The sequence below is a fragment of the Eurosta solidaginis genome, chromosome 1 (assembly GCF_040869045.1).
Source record: "Eurosta solidaginis isolate ZX-2024a chromosome 1, ASM4086904v1, whole genome shotgun sequence".
NCBI classification, from domain to species: Eukaryota; Metazoa; Arthropoda; class Insecta; order Diptera; family Tephritidae; genus Eurosta; species Eurosta solidaginis.
The window spans coordinates 161,995,096-162,017,238 of NC_090319.1; the positions used below are offsets into that span (position 1 = coordinate 161,995,096).

General features: G+C 39.8%; 1 protein-coding gene and 1 pseudogene across 3 annotated transcripts in view; both read left to right on the forward strand.

Moving 5' to 3' along the window:
• Positions 1-22,143, forward strand: part of l(3)80Fg (dnaJ homolog subfamily C member 16 l(3)80Fg) — a 2,137,133-nt gene that overhangs the window by 1,463,066 nt on the left and 651,924 nt on the right. The gene's annotated exons all lie outside the window — the stretch shown is intronic.
• On the forward strand, positions 16,996-21,319 carry LOC137236920 (translocon-associated protein subunit gamma-like; annotated as a pseudogene).

Below are 22,143 nucleotides of genomic sequence, written 5' to 3' on the forward strand. Positions count from 1 at the left end.
CCAATGAAGCAACGGTATTATCCCGTATCACCAGCAATGAACAAAATACTGTGTGAAGATATAGACCCTATGCTAAGCTTAGGAGTGATTGTGGAGGCCACCTTGGTCATCTTCCTAGGTTTTTATAGTCAAGCCGGGTAAGGCTAGGTTTTGCTTAGATTCACGGAAGTTGAATGAAGTGACCGCCAAAGATGCATACTCTATTCCAAATATAGACGGTTTATTGTCGCGTTTAGTGCCTGTTAATTGTATATGAAAAACCGATTTGAAAGGTGCTTTTTGTCAAATCAACCTGCCTCTAAAGCCGAGAGCAAGAACTGTATTTGCCGTCCCCAACCAATCATTGTAACAGTTCACCCGAAGGCCGTTTGGACTGCGCAATGGTTTTCGATTTCGATCGATGGACAAAGTAATTCTCTACTATCTCAGAAACTTTTTTTCGTTTATTTAGACGATCTGCAGGTAGTTTCACAGTCTTTTGAGGAACACATAAATCATCTGATGGAAGTAGCATGTTATCTTAGGAAAGCAGGTTTCACTATTAATATAAAGAAAAGTAGCTTTGGCTTGAGCAAGGTGAAGTATTTAGGTTTAGTGGTAGGCGATGGCCTAACTTATCGCCGATAACGCCAGCCCAACCTTCCCGCTCCCAGAGTTGTTGACATAAAAGAAACGTTCCTTTGGAATTCTGTTGCTCAAGACACGTTTGATCTTCAAAGCAAAATCTCACTAGAGCACCGTTATTAGTACATCCCCGTGTGGTGTCGGTGGTCTCTTAGCTCAGTGTGATGAACATGTCGACGAAAGACCAATAGCCTAGATCTTACTTAAACCTAATAAAGCACAAAGAAATTAGAACATCAGTGAATTGGAATGCCTCGCTGTTGTGCTGTCGATAAAGAAATGTAGGCCTTATTTTGAAAGGCATGAATTTAAGATGGTTACGGAGCATGCTCGTCTCAAGTGGCTCATGCGCCAAAGGACCGTAGTGGAAGACTAGCACAATGGACCCTGAAGATGCAGGGACTCAGTTTCACTATTGAACACCGCAAAGGTTGCGATAGTAAAGTGGCTGATGCTTTATCTCGAGCATATGAGGGTGAGGAAGGCTGTATAAACGAGTTGAATCTGGAAGCTTTACCTGAAATCGACCTTGATTCAGAGTATTGCGAAACCGAAGAATACGAAGTATTGAAAAACAAACTTATTGTGATCGAACATGCCCGATTTTAAAAAAGTTGACAAGTTTTTTTTTATCACCGTATATCATTCGAAAATAGTGAAAACTCCGAGTTGGATGCGTGGAAGCTGTATGTTTCAACCGAACTAAGGAGAGGCGTCATGTATGCAGCCCATAATTCGCCCACTTCAGCGCACGGAGGCATTGCCAAAACGCTCGAGTGCATACGTGGGCATTTTTATTGGTCAAGCATGGTAACAGAAGTTCGTAACTATGTATTGTCATATGATTTATGTAAGACTTCAAAGACGCCGACATGCACGCTTCGTTCACCAATGGCGAATATCGCCGAAACAATAAGACCTTTTCAACGATTTTACGTAGACTCGCTCCGGAGAGGGCAACATAGTTAATTTGATAGTACTAGATCATTTTTCAAAATTTACCTTTTTGAAGCCTTTAACGAAATTTACATCTGCGTCAATAATTGAATTTTTAAAAACCAATATCTTCAATTGCTTTGGCATACCGGAAACCACAACGGCAGCCAAATTACTAGTAGAGAGTTTGCAAATTTCCTGAAACATACGGTGTTAGTCATACACGGGCATCGGTCTACTCCCTGAAGTACAGTGCATCTGAGCGCGTCAATAGAAGTTTTAATGAGGCGTTGGGGTCCGTCGTTCAAAAGGATCAACGCATCTGCGACCACTACATAGGCAGCATTACCAGTGACTTACGAAATGGTTTACATCATAGCATAGGATAATCTCCATACCCTATTGTATTTGCACAAAATATGATTACTCATAAAATATCATTACAAAATATGATACTTCTCAAAAACCTGGACTTATTATCTGACGGGTCGGCTAAGCTGGCGCGGGATGATGAATTGGCTATCATTCGAGAAGCTATCAACGAAAAGCTTAAGCAGGTACACGATAAATATGTTCGTTCGTACAATTTACGCATCAGAATCAGAGGATTTCAGATAGGACAAGAAGTTTTACGCAGGAACTTCATACAGAGCAACCTCTTAAAGCATTTCAACACCAAGCTAGCTCCAAAAGGCATTAAAGACAGAGTTATAAAAAGATTAGGTTAGGTAGTAGTGGCTGCCCCATGGGCACACATAGGCCGTTTTCAGTTGACTCGTTGTGGTACCACAGAAAGACACCATCAGCCCTCCTCTTCGAACCATTTCGAGGACTTTATAAAAGCTAACAAGTCCCTTATATCATGCTCAGACCTGGCGGAGATCGCTCAGGAAGGGAGATCCCAGACAGCGTTGTCTGGGGAAACTTAACGCCGGGCAGTTGCAGATGAGGTGCATCACCGTTTCCTCTACCTCTTCTTCTCTCCAACTGCTGCAGCATCGTCGGAAGGGCGCTCCCAGCCTTTCCGCATGCCTTCGGATGAGGCAGTGCCCAGTCAGAACTCCTACAAGTGAGGAGATTTTGTCCCTGCTTAGGGTATAGCCCTGACAGGATCTCTTAGTATCCCATTTAGGCCAGGATTGCTTTGATATTCAACACCCCGGGGTTAGTAGCCATCTTTCGTTGGCTTGATTGTAGGTATATTCTTTTAGCATTAGCTTGCATGTGGCAAAAGGCATACCTAGGTGTTCTTTGTCAGGAAGAATCTGTCTGGGCGTACCCTGCCTAGCAAGTTCGTCTGCGCGCAGTTTCCCTCTATGTCCCTGTGTCCCGGGACCCATGTGAGGTGTACACGGTTCGGTTGGGCCATCTCCTGAGATCGGCGACAGTTTAGTGTTAATTCGGAGTTAAATGAATAGGAAGCAAGGGATTTTATTGCCGCTTGGCTATCGCTGAAAATAAAGATTTCCTTGGCTGTATTCTGTGTGCTTATTTGAGTGACGGCTTCCATGATAGCTGCTACTTCTGCTTGGAAGACGTTGCAATGATCAGGTAGTCTGAAAGAAAGTTGGAGGTCTGGGTCCTTTGAAAAGACGCCTCCTCCAACCCTACCGTCCAGCTTAGAACCGTCGGTAAATATGGAAAATCTGCCTGCGGCACCCAGGAACCTGCTCGGCTCCATCCAATCTTCTCTGCTGGGAACTTTTACTATGAAATTGCTGTCCGCAACTGTTGTGTTCGCACACTGGTCTGTACTTCGAGGAAGGAAGTCGTAGTTACATAGTATGCTGCCGTGACCTGTAGGCTTAGTTCTCCAGCTGAACAATTCTCTTAACCGCAGTGCTGATGTTGCAGCTGCGCGTTATCCTGCTAGATCCAGAGGTAGGATGTCAAGAATGATTTCAAGAGCAGCGCTTGGCGTTGTTCTCAGAGCACCACTTATGCAGATCAAACTAGATCTGTGCACATTTTCTAGTAAGTTTCGGTTTGACGCCTTGTCCAAGGCTGTCCACCATACAACTACCCCGTATAATAGTATGGGTCGGATAATCGATGTGTAGATCCATCTGCAAATGTTGGGGGTAAGACCCCATTTATTGCCTATGGCTCTTTTACACGTGTATAAAACGGTATACGCCTTTTCAGTTCAACCTTTTGTTCAGAACCACCCCTGGGAATTTAGCACTATCGGCCAGATTAAGGCGCGCTCCTTCTAGTTCCGGTAGGGTTAACGGTGGTATTTTGTACCGTTTGGTGTATAGGACAAGTTCCACCTTATTTTAATTGACGCTGAGTCCGCATCTAGAGCCCCATGAGGAAACTTCCTGCAGTGCTACATGCATCAAGTCACACAAATTTTGGGGAAATTTGACCCTAAAAGCAATAGCTAGGTCGTCCGCATATGCCACAGCTTTGCTGCCACCCCAACGTGTGTCTCGTAATAGCGAGTTGTTACGTTGTTACGCCCAGATCATCCTTTTCGATCAAGGATGTTTCTATACTAGAGACTAGGCTGTGCAGCGCAATCTCAGTGGATTTGCCCTAGATGTAGGCATGTTGATAGCCAGCTATGAGCTTGCTATCAATAGTGGTCGTGATGAAATCACTTATGATCACCTCTAAGGCCTTTAGCACAAAGGGCGAGAGACTAATCGGTCTGTAATCCTTTGGCTCGTAATGAGAGGCTTTACTAGCCTTAGGAATGAAGATGACCCTAGCGTTTCTCGTCACATGCGGAATATAATTTAAGGCCAAACAGGCAGAATAGATATGACATAGCCATCTGCCTGTTACCTCCAAGGAGATAATAAATTGTGCGGGAATGATCCCGTCCGGTCCGGCAGCCTTGAGAAGTTTAAAGCTTTTAACTGCCCACTTAACCCTCTCCTCCGTTATGGGTATATTTACGGCCATATTTGTTATAGGTACTTCTGGTGGGTAGTTCTGGTTTCCAGGAAAATGTGTGTCCAGGAGCAGCTCTAGAGCCTCCCCTCCTGAGCTGGCCCAGGTACCGTCATGCCTCCGCAAAAAGCTCATTGCTGTTTGGGATTTTGAAAGCAAGCATCGCGGCCTTGCTGTATCGTTAACGCTTTCTACTCCTGTGCAGAAGTTTCTCCACGAAGTTCTCTTCGCTTGTCTTAGGGTTTTCTTTGTATGCCCTTAAATTGTCTTTGTATAATAGCCATTGTGGCTCATTGTCTAGGCCTTTTGCCCTGTTTTACTGTGTCCTGCAGGATTTGCGAAGTAAGTCCAAGTCATGGGACCACCAGTGCGGTTTGCGCTTTCCGCGTGGTTTTGGCTCTGGGCAAGCCTGTTCGAGGGCATTAGAGAGTGCCGTTATAAAGGTCGCTACCAGATCCTCCAGCTCCTCCGTTTGAAGAGGGGCTTTGTGAGAGGAATTCCTGTAGGTCCCTAGATATCAGATAATTGTGGGTTTCCAAGTTCGCATTGCGCGGGTTGCGTTTTACAATGGGTTGTTCCACCAAAAAGTCTATCACATCTTCGATGTAGCGGTGGTCTGAGAAGGAGTGTTGAGGTGAGGGTCTATGACCTCTCTGCAATTTTTAGTAATAAAAGTTGGTTCGTTACCAATGTTGCAAACTACCAGGTTAGTTGTTAGAAGGTAATCAAAAAGTGACTCACCACGAGTGTTGGTATCGGAACTCCCCCATTGGACGTGATGCGCATTTGCGTCTGCTCCGATGACGTTCTGATAAATGATAACCCAATCATCGCTAGTAAAAATATTCAGCATAGCTCGACCTCAGCAGGTAATAACGATTTATTATTTATCCATCAGAATATACGCAGCCTTAGGAAAAACGTTGATGTATTTGTTAGTTATATGGATGCTTTGAGTGTCCAACCAGATGTAATTTTTCTGAGTGAAATCTGGATTTATTCGTAGAAATAGGAGATTATAGTATCCCCCATTATAGGCTCTATGCGAATGCAAATGATAGCTACAGTGCAGGAGGTGTTGGAGCATTTGTACGCGAAAATTATGATTGTACTTCAGTAAGTATTAGCTTAAATAATGCTGATTTATTAAAACTTACGTTAAACCTCAAAGGCGAACAATTTGTCCTATTGGGAGTATATAGACTTCAGTCTGTACCTACTTCTGCTTTTCTTAACGAATATTCATCTATCGTAAGCAATGAAAAAGCTAGCAATTTTTTTGTTTTAGGCGATTTTAATTTAGATCTTCTATATCATTGCATACTAACTGATGACTATTTGGCATTAATGGCTGAAAACGGTTTAACATCATATTGTAACGAATTTACTTGCAATTCCGCTTATTTCAAATCTTCTACTAAGGTTCGAATCACTAAAATGTTGAAGAAATAACTCCAATATTGAATAATGGAAAAATGGCCTTTATTAAAGTACTTCACAATAAATAATACTGCTGTTGCTCGCCAGATAGCGTCTTAATCAAAACTGCTTGATAGCTTCAATGAAACTAAACACTAGCGCCGCTACTGTCACCTTTTTATACTGTCTGATTTCCTCGTTGCATACTTCTAGGCTTTTCCATTCCAGAACTTACTAGTTAGTTATCAGCTACAAAATCACCAGCCACAACTATGTTTATTGCTTCTTATAATGCTTGCACAAATTATTGCCCTCTCTTGTGGGCACCTTAGATAAGATATATGCATGTGTTTGTGCGTTGCTTCTCCGCTGTGCGTATGGACATGTGTGCAGACATAATGATTGAATTATTGATGTGCATACAAATCACTGTTTATCATCGGCTTAGAGATGGCAATACCCTTAGTGTTGCTAATATTCGTAACAATATATTATTGAACCAACACGAATAAACTCAGGTACTTGTATTGATCACTTTTTTGTCGCTTTAACGCTTCTCAGTGTAGAGACTGTTCTAGTTTTAATATGGACTCACACGATGACCGGTTTACAGGTAAAAAGAATGGCGTTAGGCAAACCAAATCTTAAGTGTACTCGTAAATCCCTAACTAAAGTTAACTTTATCAAGTTGAACCTAAAGCTACGTTTTGAAAGTTGGGCTACCGTATACGCTGAAAATGATATATCGCTGGCTTATGACGTTTTCATAAAAACGTTAAAAGCGCATAAATAATAATTCCACTTATACTTTAATCCTTTCAAAGAAAAATATTGGACTTAAACCTTGGATTACACGGGATCTCTTAAATAAAATAAAGCTTAAAAATAAATTAAGGACAAGTTGTGCTAAGCGTCTCGGTAATGCACGGCTTCGGTGCCGATACAATAAAATTAGTAAACAGACCAATAAAGAAATAAATTCGACACGCGAAAACTTTTTTCGTAAAAAACTTGAATCAGCACTTGGCAACTCAAGAAAAGAATGGGGCGTGGTCAACGCTATTTTAAATAAAAACTACATTAAGGGTGTTGATTCAGTTGTGTTGCGTACTGAAAGTCAGCTAATTTCAGACGCTGTAGAAGTAGCTAACAAATTTAACCAACACTTTACCACGATTGGTAATCTAAGTTTACGCAGCTGCGATTGTCAGTCTCCACCCTTGTTTAATTGTGCTCAAAATAGCTTCTTTTTTTAAAACCATTTCATTGAAAGTATTAAAATGATTAACACACTGCAAAACTCGAGTTCGTGTGGTGAGGATGGTATTTCAAATATACTACTCAAGAGAATATCTCTTAATATAGTTGATATATTGAAATACTTATTCAACGCCAGTATTGCTCAAGGGATTTTTCCTGATATTCTTAAAAGCGCTGTTGTTATTCCGATTTTCAAAAAGGGGGAAAAGAGGGATGCAAACAACTATAGACCCATATCGCTTCTCTAAGCTTTATCGAAAGTATTTTTAAAAGCAGTCAAAAAAAGAATTTTAAATTTTCTAGACAATTCAAACTTTTTCAGTCCTATGCAGTTTGGATTTCGTTCCGGTTTATCAACAGAAGACGCTCTGCTGAGTTTCTGCAGAAATATTTACAGAGATCTAGACGGTAAAAGAAACTGCGCCGGCCTGTTTGTTGAAATACAAAAGCCTTTGACATGGTCAATAGAGATATTCTCTTAGATAAAATACACCATGCAGGCTTCCGAGGCTTTATTCATTACTGGTTTAAATCCTGTCTTTCTAACAGAATAGAAAGAGTAAAAGTAGATAGCAGTTACAGTAGCCCACTGTTTGTAAATCTGGGAGTACCCCAAGGTTCTGTTCTTGGTGCAACATTGTTCCTATTATATATCAATTCAATATTTTCCCTGCCATTTAAAGGCAAAACCACTGCGTTTGCAGATGATTTGGCCATCGCGTACAGTGCAACTAGTGAACTTGAATTAATATGTGTCATTAACTTTGATTTGCATTTGCTACTTGTTAGTAATAAAACGAAACTTATGTATTTTAGACATGTTGTCAAAGATCTACCTAGCTGTGATATTATATTTCATGCCGAAGGATTGCTTCGTTTTAACTTACACCATATAAAGCTTTAAACTAAATATTAACATTTGCCAGGTAAATCATGCACAGATGCTTAGAAGTAACACATCAAATGCAAAATACATGTAAAATTGCAATGATTGCTGGCCGGAAATATATATAAACTTTTAATGCTGAAACTGATACCGAATATGACAGGTGTTGTAATAATGTGCGTATACATCCCTGAATGCCGGCCAGTCTTCGTATCCGCCGTGGAATATTTCAGTATCGCAGTATGGTACTTTGAGGTATTTCTGTGATGAATTAGAAGTATTTGGGGGATTTAGGGGCTGAGATGTTTGAGGCGAGGGTCACAGTATTGCATGGCGTCCATTATCTGAGATATGCAAGTTTCATAACTGTCAGAGCACTTTTGGTATTTTTGCTCTATTGAATCGATGGACTCCAATGGGATGGAGTGATTCCCGCAATCTTTCTAGCTGTTATGTTTTTACTTTTAGAAGAGATTCTGTTTGGTCAGATATAAGGGTGGCTGACCATTTTAAGTAAAATTCCTCGAGTCTATTACTTTCGAAAATAAAGGTATCTAAGCTTGTGTCGAATTTACCTTCATCAAGACTGTCACTTGCTTTTTAATCATTGTGTTTTATTTCTTTTAGAGATTAAAAGTGTGAGTCTGCGAGAATTACTTAAATTATTTCTTTTGAATAAGAAATAAATCACGCGAACAAATAAAATCGATGTGAATGGGTAATGGTAGTACACAATAATTAAAGCTTTAAGTGGTTTGAGTCCCAATTATTTCCCACTGGGTATTTTGGTTTTTGGGTCCTACTGGGTACTTTGCTGTTACCACTCTATCAGCGAAGTATGGGTATGTATGTAAGTCCGCTCAAGTTTCTTCGCGATGGAATTTTTTTGTTTTTGGCTGTGGAATTATGTACTTAATTCTTCTATGTGCATAAAATATGTAATAGGGAAAATATGAGTTTCGGTTTTGAGGACAATAAGGGCGTGGGGTTAGATTTTTTGTATATATATGTATGCGTATGTCTAATATATAAACTGACACAATGGGAAGCTTGTGGTTATATTTTGTTTATTTGTTGGGATTGGGAACGAGAGACTCAACACAGTACGCTTATGTCCGTGAGACAGCAATTGATTACGGACAAAGGAATGTGCCAGTGGGCATGGAATGTTAATACGCCCTGGGGTATATACGTGATGGGATTTGAGTTTTTATGTATATATGTACACTGAAAGAAATGGTGCTAGTAAAATCAACAAATCGATTCTGTTGTTATTGACTTAACGGAGATTCGGTGAAATTGATCGAATTATGGTTAATTCGACCGAGTTCTTTGTCAAGAGAACAAATTAGTTTGGTCATTTCAACAGAAGAGAAATTGTCGCTCTTAAGTTAACAAAATTCTGTAAAATTTACAGATTCCTCATCAATCTAACTGATTTTTCTGTTAACACAACTGATCTTACAGGTCATTTCAACGGCGATCAACTTTCAATACATGAGCAAATTTCAAAGAGAATTTTATACTGACTGCGCTCTCTACTTTGTACTTATGAAGATGGTGACACTTGTTAAAAAAAAAAAACACCAAAATAAGAAAACCATCAAATCGAAAAAACACACAAAATGGGAAAACAATAAAGAACTAGTTTTTCAGTTATCAATACAAAACGAAAAAACGCTTTTTTGAATTTACTGTGCAAAAAATTATGAGATACCGGGACACCTATTTATCGGGTACAATTTTGCATCTTCTCGTCTAAGCGAAATGCAAAAATTGCGCCCTCTTGTTGCAAAAGTTTTGCTTGAACGAATAGAATTTTTCCAAAGTAACATTTTGTTCAAGTTTTTATGAATTTTCACTTACGCGAACGAATCTAATAAGATATTAAAAAAACATCCTTTTTTAATATTGATGTTTCCGACAAAATAAAAGTTTGAGTTCTTTTGGAATCGTTTCAACTTAAAGTGTTACGAAAATTAAACTTGCCGAATTACATGTAAAGTTCCTCCAGTGGCGAATTACAGTCCTGCGATTTGGTTCTTTACTTTTCTATAACTTACAAGTTCTGTGGTTGTTGTTGTTGTTATTGTATCGATAAGGTTGCTCCCCGAAGGCTTTGGGGAGTGTTATCGATGTGATGGTCCTTTGCCGGATACAGATCCGGTACGCTCCGCTACCACAGCACCATTAAGGTGCTAGCTCGGCCATCTCGGGAACGATTTATGTGGCCCCATTAAACTTTCAGGCCATCCCCTCCCTCCCCACCCCCAAGTTCCATGAGGAGCTTGGGGTCGTCAGAGCCTCGTCTTTTAGTGAAACAGGATTCGCCGCGGATAGGTGAGGTTCACAGTTAGGTTTGGAGAAGCTATATATTGCGCTGGCAACCTGAAGGGTTGCGTACACACCCCTTGAATCTGGTATTTTAGTCGCCTCTTACGACAGGCATACCTACCGCGGGTATATTCTTACCCCCTTACCCGCTGGGGGTACTTGCAAGTTCTCTTTATAAAATGTTACGTCAAACATTTATACTACAAGTTTTGTTCGAAACAATCAAGTGTGGCCACTACATGCGAGAGAAGAAATTGAGAATGAGCTGAGCTGCAACTGAAAGAATTGAGAATCAGTTTTACTATTTTTATTTCTTTATTCATATGTATGTATATGTAGCAAGCATGCGTATTTATGTATTCACATATTTACGTATTTATATGGCGGCCACCGTGGTGTGATGGTAGCGTGCTCCGCCTACTACACCGCACCTCCGTTTCACACCACGGGAAAAGCAACATCAAAATTTTATAAACAAGCTTTTTCAATTAGAAGAAACATTTTCTAAGCGGAGTCGCCGCTCGGCAGTGTTCGGCAAGCACTCCGAGTGTATTTCTACCATGAAATGATCTCAGTGAAAACTCATATGCCTAGCAGATGCCGTTCGGAGTCGGCATAAAACAAGTAGGTCGCGTTCCGCCAATTTGTAAGAAAAATTAAAATGGAGCACGGCACAAATTGGAAGAAGATGTTCGGCCTAAAATCTTTTCGGAGGTTATCGCGCGTTACATTTATTTATTTATATGGCAACATAGTTACTTTCATACAAAACTGTCGCAACAACTTTTTTTTGTTCATTTGACTACTAAACCGGTCAATTACGTATCAACGATTTGCGGGCAGTTGATTCAATATCATGTTGCGATGGATACAAATTTACAGAAATTGCGGTTGAATTGACCCGTATTTCCGTTGATTTTGCCAGTCTTTTTCTTTCAGTGTATGTATATTAGTAGCGGTTTGTTTCCAGAAATTTTTGTGAACAAGAGTATTTTGAGAAATTGAAATATCGGTAAGTATATATAGGATATATACTGTTACCATTTGGAGGAGAGTTAAAGTTCACTAACTTTAATTACTGACCGCTACTTATATACTTATTAAATTGAGATTTACCGCTTGTCTGCTGTTACTAAGGCTTTTTGATTTTTTGTGATTGTACTTCTGTTTTGCTGAATGTTGTTGTTGCTTTGGTTTTCAAGGTTTTATTTTTCAGGTTCGGCACCCTACTCTTTTTATATTTTCAATATCTTTTTTAACTTTTCATTTTTTCTATTCAACAATTTATTCTTTTCTTTGCAGGTTTTTTCGGAGTTCCGCACTTTTGCAAACCTTTCTTTGCCTTTTTTTCAGGTTTTTTTTTGTCAAGGTTCTGGTGCACCACTTTTGCAGGTCTATTGCTAGTGGTAAAAAAAATATTTATTCGTGTGATCTTATTTTTCACAGCTCTTTTAAAAATTTAGACCGCTCTTATTTTTCACAGGAATCTTTACGGTGAATAAATATTTTCTTCGAAAGTAAGCTAATAGTTTTCTGCACAGGTAAGTGTAATTTTTTTTTTCGAGGTAAGTAAGGTAAGGTAAGTTCTTTATTTATGTGAAAATAACTTTCTTTTTAATTCATATTCCACTTTTATTATATTCCCAGTATATTTTTGATAAATAAAAGGTTAACTTCTTTTTCCACTTTTTTTTGGATTCTCTATTGTTATAATATTTTGATGTACACCCTAATATAGACTATTTATATAGGTATGTATGATTATATGTAACACTTCGGCCGGGGTGCGTCTGATCCTTGCGAGAGGTGGGCGCACAGGGTCGATCTCAATGGGAATATGCGTACGGAAATAAAAATAAGATAATACGAGATTCCTCGTTATAATGATATGTTTTATTGGGTAAACAAGAAATATACAGGAAAATATATTACCTTGGGAATATGTGACTACTGCAGAGATCGCTGGCGGCAGATGCGTATGGTACGGCTGTTGAAATCCAAGAGGCCGGTTGTATAAAAAGCTACAACCGTTGACCCGCAAAATCCTCCGTTTTGGAGGGGAAAGGCACCCACACATCAACCCCGACATGCATATGCATGAGTGCTGACAAAAAACACACATGCACGTGCATGTACATGCATGCACATGCATGTCGCGGCGATGGTTTGGGTGGTTATAATTAAGTCGAGTATCGAGTATCGATTCGCAGAGTCGCATTGGGGGGGTCGCAAATAGATGCGGAAAAGTTAGGCATCCTGCCTAAACATGCCGGCCCCCCTTGCGATACGCAACATCATTTTCCGCCAATGACCTCCGCTGAAACGAGAAAAATGAATATAAGATTTACACACTAAACTTAATCTAAATGAGGAGTTCGTCTGCGACGCAAAATGGCCGGGAATCCTTTCCGACTTGCTTAGCATGCCACCTGAGCTAAGATGAAAAAATTAGCGGTTATGAACAGTTAGAAGTGAATATATCTTCCCAATGGTTTATACGTAACTCTAATATATATAGAAGTTCAGAACGTGATATATGTATAATCGATGGCCAGTAAGGCTGGACGAAGAGGCCGAGGTCTCCGGTCCAGAATGGCACCATTTTTTTTGTTATTCTTTGTTTTTTGTTTGTTCCGGATGGAGAGGCCGAGGTCTCCGTTCCAGACTTGCGGTTTTTTTTTTTTTGTTGGACGAAGAAGCAGAAGTCTCCGTTCCAGACTCGAGGAGTTGAGGTTTTTCTGGGCTGGACGAAGAGGCCGAGGTCTCCGTTCCAGCGTCTAACTTGCCGTATCACTCTCAAGGCAGCTGTGGCATTTTATGGATGTGCCGGGGCGAGCGGCCGTGAGGTTGGTTGGGTAAAGCGGAGGTGTTTTTTTACAAAACGTATGTTAAAATAGATGAATAAAGCGAGTTTAAGCGGAGCGTAGAGGCCGACGAAGTTATGCATTTAATTTTGTGCGATGAATGTAAAGAGGCCTTTATTCGCTGCCGTGGAACATTCTTTGTGTTGATTTGGGCAATGTTGTGTGAGAAACCCAAATTGTGGGGTGATTGTGGATTTCAACACAACCCTGGGGGAATAGCCTATACTATCGAGTGTGGCAATTTGTAGAGCTGTCAGCTGATAACTCTTCAACTCATTGGAGTGAGACAGCTGTGCGATGCTGCCAATTTGGCAGCGTAACGATACCTAATGGTCAGGTCGCGAAAGTGTTTGAGGACATTCCCGTTTGAGTTCTGACGCGACCTGAATTCGGAAATGTTTCGTTTTTTGTCGTGGGTTTTTCTCATAAAGTTCATTTGGTTGAATTATTATTTCATAAAGGTTCTGAACTTTCCTTTAGTTATTTTTATTAATCTTGAAAATTGTATCATAATCTCCAACTAGCTTTTCCGCAGTTCATTTTAGGCTAATAAAACGTGAAAGGTCTCCTTCGAAAGTTATTTCTTCGTAGTTTAAGAGACAGTCTTAAGTTAAGTTGCAGTTTAGAAGAAGGCTTCACTATGGAAAGTGAGTAACGGCTTTTTCTCATATTTTGTTTTGTGAAATTCAGCTTGTCGTCGACCGCTGTTCATGTGATCAGCCCTTTTGGTTTTACTCATTTGCTGGTGTTTGTCTGGCAGCATTTTATTTTTGTGTTGTTATGCTCGCTGAGTCTGTGCACATAACCGGCATTTGTAGCGTGACAAGCGAAGTGCCAAGTTTCATCCATGGAAAAAAACATGTGAGTATACGGGTTGTAGTCCTTTTTTTGGTTATGGGATCATCTTCCATAATATAATGATACCACTTTCTTTCCTTTTCATTTCAGGGCATCGTTCGAACTTCGTCCCAATCTTCGCATTACATTATTGAATGTGCCGCGGAACTATAATCGCATAATATTGAAGGTTCGGTATTATGACGAGGGACCCTCGTGGTACACCCGTTTTTGTCGGGGTTATGAGGGGGTCCTTTGGGTGCGCGAAAGCTCCGCGGGCGGCCAGGAATTTGTGTGCCGAGTCTGTGGGCACACGCTCAGCTGCTTTACCACATTGAAGGCCCACCTCAATCTCCACATGGGTTTCGCACCCTATAAGTGCAGCTGCGGGAAGCGATACCCCTCGGCTTCCTCGCTGGGGTTCCATCGCCAGCGAAAGCATAGCTCGCAGTAAGCGGGATTACGCCGGTCTCTGCCTTGTCAGTTTGTAAATATATTTTTTAACAAATAAATTGTAATTTTTGGACGGTGAATGGACAAAGTTTTTTTGTCTTTTATTTTGTCCTTCCTCCCCTCCTTTGGTTGTGTGTTGGTTTTTTTTGGTCCGAACCATAGTGGTTGGTAGGGTGTGTCGGGCACCTACCTAGCTCGCGCAGGACTTGTTTGGGTTCCAGGCTAAAAGGACTGACGAAACTTTAGCGGAACTTCAAAACACAAAAACAATTTCTATCATGAAAGCGAGACCACTGTTCCCCAAAGCTTAGGGAGTTTGACATGTTTTTTTGTCTATGTTTGACATTTTGATTTTGCACTAATATTTTAACAATGAAAACAATGCAAATAAATCGCGAAAATTATTTCGGTCTCGAGTGGTTCACTTTTTTTTCCACAAGAGAGCTGATTTTGATTGTGTTTTTATGCAACACATTGTCAAATAAAACAGAATTTTCATTTGTCTGAAAAAAGTAAAGTTGTTCGGGTCCTAACACTCGAGTTTGTTGGATCCCGCGGATCCGATTTGTGATCCCATGGGGTCGCGCGCAATGTTTTTACGGCGTAAGAAAAGACAAAAGCAAATGTCATCGAGTGGCAACCTTGTTTCGGTCATTCAAAAATGTCATTCATTTATGGAAATGAGTATACAGACATTTTGAATGAATTTTCTTTATGAAGAAAAATGTGTGATGGGTAAGTATGCCGGTATAATTCGGAAATGTTTCGTTTTTTGTTGTGGGTTTTTCTCATAAAGTTCATTTGGTTGAATTATTATTTCATAAAGGTTCTGAACTTTCCTTTAGTTATTTTTATTAATTTTAGGCTAATAAAACGTGAAAGGTCTCCATCGAAAGTTATTTCTTCGTAGTTTAAGAGACAGTCTTAAGTTAAGTTGGAGTTTAGAAGAAGGCTTCACTATGGAAAGTGAGTAACGGCTTTTTCTCATATTTTGTTTTGTGAAATTCAGCTTGTCGTCGACCGCTGTTCATGTGATCAGCCCTTTTGGTTTTACTCATTTGCTGGTGTTTGTCTGGCAGCATTTTATTTTTGTGTTGTTATGCTCGCTGAGTCTGTGCACATAACCGGCATTTGTAGCGTGACAAGCGAAGTGCCAAGTTTCATCCATGGAAAAAAACATGTGAGTATACGGGTTGTAGTCCTTTTTTTGGTTATGGGATCATCTTCCATAATATAATGATACCACTTTATTTCCTTTTCATTTCAGGGCATCGTTCGAACTTCGTACCAATCTTCGCATTACATTCTTGAATGTGCCGCGGAACTATAATCGCATAATATTGAAGGTTCGGTATTATGACGAGGGACCCTCGTGGTACACCCGTTTTTGTCGGGGTTATGAGGGGGTCCTTTGGGTGCGCGAAGACTCCGCGGCCAGGAATTTGTGTGCCGAGTGTGTGGGCACACGCTCAGCTGCTTTACCACATTGAAGGCCCACCTCAATCTCCACATGGGTTTCGCACCCTATAAGTGCAGCTGCGGGAAGCGACACCCCTCGGCTTCCTCGCTGGAGTTCCATCGCCAGCGAAAGCATAGATCGCAGTAAGCGGGATTACGTCGGTCTCTGCCTTGTCAGTTTGTAAATATATTTTTTAACAAATAAATTGTAATTTTTGGACGGTGAATGGACAAAGTTTTTTTTGTCTTTTATTTTGTCCTTCCTCCCCTCCTTTCTCCTTTGGTTGTGTGTTGGTTTTTTTGTGTGCCCCGAACCATAGTGGTTGGTAGGGTGTGTCGGGCACCTACCTAGCTCGCGCAGGACATGTTTGGGTTCCAGGCTAAAAGGACTGACGAAACTTTAGCGGAATTTCAAAACACAAGAACAATTTCTATCATGAAAGCGAGACCACTGTTCCCCAAAGCTTAGGGAGTTTGACAGGTTTTTTGTCTATGTTTGACATTTTGATTTTGCACTAACCTTTTAACAATGAAAACAATGCAAATAAATCGCGAAAATTATTTCGGTCTCGAGTGGTTCACTTTTTTTCCACAAGAGAGCTGATTTTGATTGTGTTTTTATGCAACACATTGTCAAATAAAACAGAATTTTCATTTGTCTGAAAAAAAGTAAAGTTGTTCGGGTCCTAACACTCGAGTTTGTTGGATCCCGCTGATCCGATTTGTGATCCCATGGGGTCGCGCGCAATGCTTTTACGGCGTAAGAAAAGACAAAAGCAAATGGCAACCTTGTTTCGTTCATTCAAAAATGTCATTCATTTATGGAAATGAGTATACAGACATTTTGAATGAATTTTCTTTATGAAGAAAAATGTGTGATGGGTAAGTATGCCGGTATCGTTCCTTTTTTTTATAATTCTGTAAAAATTATTCAACTGCCTTTTCTTTTGTTTCATTTCAGATGATGTCGCCCTTTCACTTCCAACATTTGGTGATTGTGTATTATTTAAAAGTTTTGTGTTAGTAAAATTAACAGAAAAGTATCATTACTGCCATATACAAATTAAAAATGGGCTCAGGAAAGCAACAAAAACTGCAATCATCTGGTTTCACCAGGGAAGACGAACTGCTATTGCAGGATTTCAGCCGTAATGTCAGCACCAACTCATCCGCTCTCTTCTATGGCAATGCCTTCATTGTATCAGCTATTCCTATTTGGCTTTTCTGGCCTGTACAATATGGCCCTTCTATCCAGCGCATTTTCCTTTGTGTTATTAACTGGCGCTAGCACATATGTAATGGCAATGGCTTACCGCACTATTAAATTCCAGATAAAACATAAGATTGCTGTGCATCGTGAAGATGCTGCGCAAAGAAATGAATCGTCAAATTGGTGACGATAAGAAAGTTACGCGCAAAGAGAAGGATGAACGCATTTTGTGGAAGAAGAATGAAGTGGTCGATTATGAAGCAACCACATTTTCAATATTCTATAATAATGCACTTTTTTTTGGCTATAATTATCTTTATTATTATTATATTATTTTCCTGCTAAAAAATTCAACGCCATTGGTAAATTATATATTTATACTCAGTTGAGCAGAGCTCACAGAGTATATTAAGTTTGATTGGATAACGGCTGGTTGTACATATATAAAGGAATCGAGATAGATATAGACTTCCATATATCAAAATAATCAGGATCGAAAAAAAATTTGATTGAGCCATGCCCGTCCGTCCGTCCGTCCTTTAACACGATAACTTGAGTAAATTTTGAGGTATCTTGATGAAATTTGGTATGTAGGTTCCTGAGCACTCATCTCAGATCGCTATTTAAAATGAACGATATCGGACTATAACCACGCCCACTTTTTCGATATCGAAAATTTCGAAAAACTGAAAAAGTTCGATAATTCATTACAAAAGACAGATAAACCGACGAAGCTTGGTACATGAGTTGAACTTATGACGCAGAATAAAAAATTAGTAAAATTTTGGACAATGGGCGTGGCACCGCCCACTTTTAAAATAAGGTAATTTAAAACTTTTGCAAGCTGTAATTTGGCAGTCGTTGAAGATATCATGATGAAATTTGGCAGGAACGTTACTCCTATCACTATATGTACGCTTAATTTAAAAATTTTTTTAAAGTAAAATTTTAACAAAAAATTTAATATCTTTACAGTATATAAGTAAATTATGTCAACATTCAACTCCAGTAATGATGTGGTGCAACAAAATACAAAAATAAAAGAAAATTTCAAAATGGGCGTGGCTCCGCCCTTTTTCATTTAATTTGTCTAGGATACTTTTAACGCCTTAAGTCGAACAAAAATTAACCAATCCTTTTGAAATTTGGTAGGGGCATAGATTTTATGACGTTAACTGTTTTTTGTGAAAATGGGCGGAATCGGTTGATGCCACGCCCAGTTTTTATACACAGTCGTCCGTCTGTCCTTCCGCATGGCCGTTAACACGATAACTTGAGCAAAAATCGGCATATCTTTAATGAACTTAGTTCACGTGCTTACTTGAACTCACTTTATCTTAGTATGAAAAAATTAACGAAATCCGACTATGACCACGCCCACTTTTTCGATATCGAAAATTACGAAAAATTAAAAAAATGCCATAATTCTATACCAAATACGAAAAAAGGGATGAAACATGGTAAGGTAATTGGATTGCTTTATTGACGCGAAATATAGCTTTAGAAAAAACCATATTATGTAGAAGAAAATGAAAATATTCTGCAGGGCGAAATAAAAACCCTTAAAATCTTGGCAGGTATTACATATATAAATAAATTAGCGGTATCCAACAGATAATGTTCTGGGTCACCCTGGTCCACATTTTGGTCGATATCTGGAAAACGCCTTCACATATACAACTACCACCACTCCCTTTTAAAACTCTCATTAATGCCTTTAATTTGATACCCATATCGCGTCCACCTATAGAACTAAGGCCCATTCCCTTTTAAAATACTCATTAACTCCTTTCGTTTGATACCCATATTGCACAAACGAATTCTAGAGTCACCCCTGGCCCACCTTTATGGCGATATCTCGAAACGGCGTCCACCTATGGAACTAAGGATTACTCCCTTTTAAAAAACTCATTAACACCTTTCTTTTGATACCCATATTGTACAAACAAATTCTAGGGTCACCTCTGCTCCACCTTTATGGCGATATCTTGAAACGGCGTCCACCTATGGAACTAAGGATTACTCCCTTTTAAAATACTCATTAACACCTTTCCTTTGATACCCATATCGTACAAACGCATTCTAGAGTCACCCCTGGTCCACCTTTGTGGCGATATTTCGAAACGGCGTCCACCTATAGAACTAAGGCCCACTCTCTTTTAAAATACTCATTAACACCTTTCGTTTGATGCCCATATTGTACAAACAAATTCTAGGGTCACCCCTGCTCCACCTTTATGGCGATATCTCGAAACGGCGTCCACCTATGGAACTAAGGATTACTCCCTTTTAAAATACTCATTAACACCTTTCATTTGATACCCATATCGTACAAACGTATTCTAGAGTCACCCCTGGTCTACCTTTGTGGCGATATTTCGAAACGGCGTCCACCTATAGAACTAAGGCCCACTCCCTTTTAAAATACTCATTAACACCTTTCGTTTGATACCCATATTGCACAAACGATTTCTAGAGTCACCCCTGGCCCACCTTTATGGTGATATCTCGAAACGGCGTCCACCTATGGAACTAAGGATTACTCCCTTTTAAAAAACTCATTAACACCTTTCTTTTGATATCCATATTGTACAAACAAATTCTAGGGTCACCCCTGGTGCACCTTTATGGCGATATCTCGAAACGGCGTCCACCTATGGAACTAAGGATTACTCCCTTTTAAAATACTCATTAACATCTTTCATTTGATACCCATATCATACAAACACATTCTAGAGTCACCCCTGGTCCACCTTTATGGCGATATTTCGAAACGGCGTCCACCTATAGAACTAAGGTCCACTCCCTTTTAAAATACTCATTAACACCTTTCGTTTGATGCCCATATTGTACAAACAAATTCTAGGGTCACCCCTGGTCCACCTTTATGGCGATATCTCGAAACGGCGTCCACCTATGGAACTAAGGATTACTCCCTTTTAAAATACTCATTAACATCTTTCTTTTGATACCCATATTGTACAAACAAATTCTAGGGTCACCCCTGGTCCACCTTTATGGCGATATCTCGAAACGCCGTCCACCTATGGAACTAAGGATTACTCCCTTTTAAAATACTCATTAACACCATTCATTTGATACCCATATCGTACAAACGCATTCTAGAGCCACCCCTGGTCCACCTTTATGGCGATATCTCGAAAAGGCGACCACCTATACAACAACCACCACTCCCTTTTAAACCCCTCATTAATACCTTTAATTTGATACCCATATCGTACAAACACATTCTAGAGTCACCCCTGGTCCACTTTTATGCCGATATTTCGAAACGGCATCCACCTATAGAACTAAGGCCCACTGCCTTTTAAAATACTCATTAACACCATTTGTTTGATGCCCATATTGTACAAACAAATTCTAGGGTCACCCCTGGTCCACCTTTATGGTGATATCTCGAAACGACGTCCACATATGGAACTAAGAATTACTCCCTTTTAAAATACTCATTAACACCTTTCATTTGATACCCATATCGTACAAACGCATTCTAGAGTCAACCCTGATCCACCTTTATGGCTATATCCCTAAATGGCGTCCACCTATAGAACTATGGCCCACTCCTCATAAAATACTCTTTAGTGCCTTTCATTTGATACGCATGTAATACATACATTCCAGGGTTTCCCTCGGTTCATTTTCCTACATGGTTTTTTTCCCTTATGTTGTCACCATAGCTCTCAACTGAGTATGTAATGTTCGGTTACACCCGAACTTAACCTTCCTTACTTGTTTCAATTGGTTTGGCCAGTGGAGCTTTGGCGTTATTCTCCACAAGCACAAACTAAAGGCAATTAAATTTTTGTGCGCAGGGAAGAGCACGTCGAATTTTTTTTTCAATGAGTTCATGCAATATTCAGAAAAGATTCTGAATGTCATGATGTGTACACCTCATTAATGAAGCTTTATCACCCAGTTTCCATTAACAAGCTTTACGACTTTAACTATCCGGCCAAAGATAATTTTCCAAAGTCATCAGCTTGGGCTTTCTTTAAATTGGAAAATGAGTTCAAATGTACTATGAATTATGTGACACGTATCCACGTCAAATTTATGTGCCCCAAGAAGATAATACGGTTAAAACGATCGATACACGTCCTCTTTGGCTATGAGATGGTCCCACGCGAGTACGTCACATACGTGGCATACTAATGGAAGACGAAGAAGAATCGGAGCGCTATAGTAAACGTGTATGTTTAGATGATAACGATGAGGGGCAGAAAATGGCGATAGTGACGAGAATTTGAATTTAAAAGAATTTGGATATCTATGCTACTATTGCAATTCAGAATTTGCAAATCCCAAGAATTTGCGTGAAAAACATTGGCAAGCTTCGACTTGTAAAAAATTTAATGCAGAAAAACCATTCCGCTTTCGTATTTGCACACAACTCAAATGTACGCATTGTCTTTCATTTGTTGCTAATAGTCTCGTATTGATGGCGCACATGAAAACTGTTCATAGGGCAACAAAATATTTGGCAGCCGACGCAGAAGCCACATCAGCTGGCTTGACCTGTGGCCATTGCGATTTCCGTTGCCAAACGCTGGCGCAACTAGAGCAACATTATGCAAATTCATGTCTTTGGAACACATCGACAAGTTAAAAACTTTGGGTCCTACCTTAACCTATGTACACAGTTTAGACTGCATGGAATTGTTGGCCGATCAGCTCGCATTTGCCGTTCATGTTTCTTTGGTGCACGAATCAACTGTTAATGAGATTAAATCACAAGAAATACAAAATACTCTTATGTATGCATGCCCACAGCAGGAATTGCCTGTACTAAGACACATGATCGATCATTATGGTGCTACTTCTGCTCTCAACCACAAACGACATTCAGTGGTTATATGCAACATTGTTATTCGGATCATCGCGAGGCAATAAAGAAGTTTTGCGACATTTATACCTTTGCAGATATAATTAAATTTTTGCAG